Source organism: Adiantum capillus-veneris, chromosome 18 (assembly GCF_014529385.1).
Source record: "Adiantum capillus-veneris isolate H3 chromosome 18, ASM1452938v2, whole genome shotgun sequence".
Lineage (NCBI taxonomy): Eukaryota > Viridiplantae > Streptophyta > Polypodiopsida > Polypodiales > Pteridaceae > Adiantum > Adiantum capillus-veneris.
The window spans coordinates 140,959,820-140,963,501 of record NC_140948.1 but is presented as its reverse complement, the minus strand read 5'-3'; the positions used below and the strand labels follow the sequence as shown (position 1 = coordinate 140,963,501).

Sequence of the window (3,682 nt, the reverse complement as noted above, 5' to 3'; positions counted from 1 at the left end):
TGCAATGGAGAAAAACGTTGGCTGTCCTTGGCTCAAAACGCTAAGTCTCCTGCCGGGGGGTTCTGCTGAGAAGTTGCCTGTTGAGCGTAGAGCTCTTGCTGCCTCTTCTGCCAAATAGTGCTAGTCTAGGTTTGCTTATATACAAACTTACTCAATTTTCCCTACCTACTTTCCAACAAAAGTCACTTAAAAATAATAAGTGAAAAATGTCAAAAATAGGTAAAATAGGCTAAACGTGCTGAAAAATTCCCCTATCTGATTGTAATGGATTCTTATGGGAATGCTTATGATCATGTTGTGTGCAACCAGAGGATATGCATATATACCAAGTGACTCGGCATGCACGGTCTATGAATAGACTCACAAAAGTGCCAGATCACTTCTAATCTAGACTGACTGGACTTGACGGAACCCTGTTATGGTGTAGCTTGTCCACAGACACATAGGGTTGGATGTGTCACGTGACAGAAGGCATGACAAAACAGCATTCCACAGAATAAAATAGAATAAAGAACGATAGAATAAGATCTTAAAGGCACTCACCTTGAAGGCAGTCGCACTTTTTAGCCTCTTTGTGGACAACGTCAAGGACAGAATCAATGAGCTCCGCGACTTCGGTGTAGTGACCCTTGGCCCAGTTGTTGCCAGCTCTGGACTAGCCAAGGACAAAGTTATCAGGGCGGAAGATCTTTCCATAGGGGCGCGTTCGAACACTGTCCATAGTACCTCGCTCCAGATCCATGAGCACGGTGCGAGGCACATAACGCCCGCAGCTTGCCTCGTTGCAGTACACATTCACTCTCTCCAGCTGCACGTCATCGTTGCCATTGTATGACCCCGTGGGATCAATGTTGTGCCCTATGCATATCAGCTCCCAGAACTTGGCACCGATTTGGCTACCTTTTGCACCTATTTGTGCACTCACAACTTCTGTGACGAGGAGGTATCCACCTCATAAACTCAGTCCAAGCATTCAGCCAACTGAAGTCACTCAATTGCAATCCCTGCATTGTAGAGCGACTCTTCACCCCACTGCCTTGTTGGTTGCTATACGAATATCGTTCATGCATTGCCCTGCTTCCCGGTGTCAAGTGATTCCATCTTAGCTAGCACCGGCTAATGAGTAGGAACATGTGCATAATCACTCGCCAAGCAAAGTAACTCAAATGAAACACGGGCTGGTGCTCACCGGACCCCACCCTCTCGAAAGTGGGAAACTTGAAGGTTCAAGAAATTGTCGAATCACTGAAACATGTGTGGTGCATTAAATTGGAATGTAAGCCAGAAGAAGAGTGCAAAGCGTCCCTTGCATCGCCAAATGTCCTAAAATGGCTCAACACAGTAGACCACCCAACAGTGTCTAAGGGAGCTGGCATGCTTTGAAGCAAATCTTCTGCTCGTGTTACTAGCCTTGCTTGGCTCAGTAGGTCTGCTATGCAAGTCAAGTGCTCAATTGTTGGGGTAACACCATGCCTCTTCTATATCCATTGAAAAAGGTGCAGCCATCGCCCACCTAACCCAATCTGCTGCAACAAGCAGAAAGCAAGCAAGAAAACCCCAGCTTGTCCCACTTCAATTCTTGTCTCTGAAAATCCTCGACATAGCTCAACACTAAACCTTGCCACCCCTGCAATGCAAACCCTACAGTCAAGGAGTTCCATAACAGCAGCTTTGTTCCTGGCATAGTGCTAAACACTTTGCAAGCATCTAAAATATCACCGCATTTCACATACATGTCAACAAGAGCGCTTCTGACAATGGGATCCTCATCAAAGCCCATCTCCACTACAAAACAATGGACAAGCATACCCTGAACAAACAATAAGCCACCTGAATAGACTTTCAAGAGGCTAGACAAAACAAAGTCATCTGGCTGCAAACATTTGGCTAGCATTCATTGGAAGATCTCAAAAACTTCCGTCGTGCACCCATGCTGGCTATAACCAAAAAGTAATGCTATCATAGTCACTACATCTGGCTGTCCCATCTAAGAAAGACAAACATGACCCAAATGACTCTTAAGGATTGGCAGCATCCCTTTGTTATTCAAAGAGTACTTTTAGTGAGCTGTGCATTGCATCTGCCTTTTTGAGAAACAAAACAGAGAAACATGATTTAAGATTTATTGGCAGCATCCCTTTGTTATTCAGACAGTACCTTTAGTGAGTTGTGCATTGCATCTGTCCTTTTGAGAAACAACACAAAGAAACATGCAGTGGAGAGAGTCTCAGTTGAGAGCTGAATTATGTACCTGAGTTTTCATATATGTGATTTATTTCCACTCCTCCTTCTCGAGGAACATCGACTTTGGGATCCTTCTGTACAGGGGGTTTCTTCTTGAAACAACAACAGTAGACACCAACACAAATAGCAATGGCCACCACCAGAATTCCAGCTACAGCCCCTCCTACAATTGCTCCAGTGCTGCTTTTCTTTTATGGGGGGGAAGGGGGACTACCGTTGGGTCCTGGCGGGGACCTTGGTGAAGGGACACATTCTGCATTGTTTCTATCACACAAAGGGTTTCCTAAATATCTAGATAGAGCAAAAAACTTATGTCACAAGATGTACATAATACGAAACAATCATGGAACATCAAAAACCCCTACAATGAAAGGTAAGCTTACTTGTGACAGAGTTTGACTTGTGAAATACTAGTTTCAAGCTTGTGACCACAAAACCCGCAAGCATTGCAAGTAGTTTGAGCAGCAATACCCTGTGTAAGACAGAAAAAGCTCTCAACAATCATGCAATAAACCCTACAATCAAGAGAATCAAGAAACCCATGTCCATGCCGTTGAGTGAGAGAGAGAGAGAGAGAGAGAGAGAGAGAGAGAGAGAGCAGTTACTTGAGCCATGTGGTCTACAGAGTGCATCGCTGGTTGCAAGTTGTCGACCATGGTAGATTGCACTTGTAGCGCGCCCCCTTCTGCTTATGGAGTTCACTGATTACGAGTCTTCACAAACCCCCTTGAAGCTTGCCGCCTTGCAGCACTCTCCCCTCTTCTGGTCTGAGCATTCGACGCTCACTCTGTTCTCTTCTCAGCTTCGCCCTTCCTGCTCTGCTCCTGGCTAGCCCTCAAGCTTCGGGACACATCTCCCTCTCAGCTTCGGCCACCTCTCGTTCTGTGGGTGGCGCCCCCTCTTGAATGGCACCTCTGCCTATACGTGCTGTTGTAGCGGTTTCTCTTGCTCTGCAGATGGCGACCCCGCGAGAGTGACAGCCACGCTCGCCCCCAAAGTAGGCCTAGTCTATTCCTGCTCTGAGTTCAAAACCAGATCCTGAAGCGAGTATTTTAAAACCAGACAGGGGACTCTAGTAGCACTCGAACGAGACCTCTACCATGCGGCACCATAGCCAAGGAGGGCTGCATAGTGAGGTGCATGGGCGGCTCCTACAGTGTGGGGATCCTCCTTCTTGTGGCCGCCCATATGCAGTTTGTCGCCGATCTTCTCCATCATGTTGGCCATGCTTTCTCCCCCTAAGAGCTGCTAATATGTAGACTTGTCGTTGGGAGTGCTCATCATGTTGGCAAGCATCCGACGTACCCTTCAGCTTGATGATCTGCGACTGCAACCCAACGTAGAGTGCACTTTTATTTTTTTCACCTGGTAGCTTTTCACGGCGAGCCGAAGTTTGGTGATGTTTTTTTTTTAAATTTAAATCTAATGCCACATGGTG

The 3,682-nt window shown here is 46.4% G+C and overlaps 1 pseudogene; it reads right to left on the bottom strand.

Annotated features, from left to right (window-relative positions):
- Positions 1-655: 655 nt before the first annotated feature.
- LOC147436535 (uncharacterized) lies at positions 656-3,028 on the bottom strand (annotated as a pseudogene).
- Between the last annotated feature and the right edge of the window lie 654 nt (positions 3,029-3,682).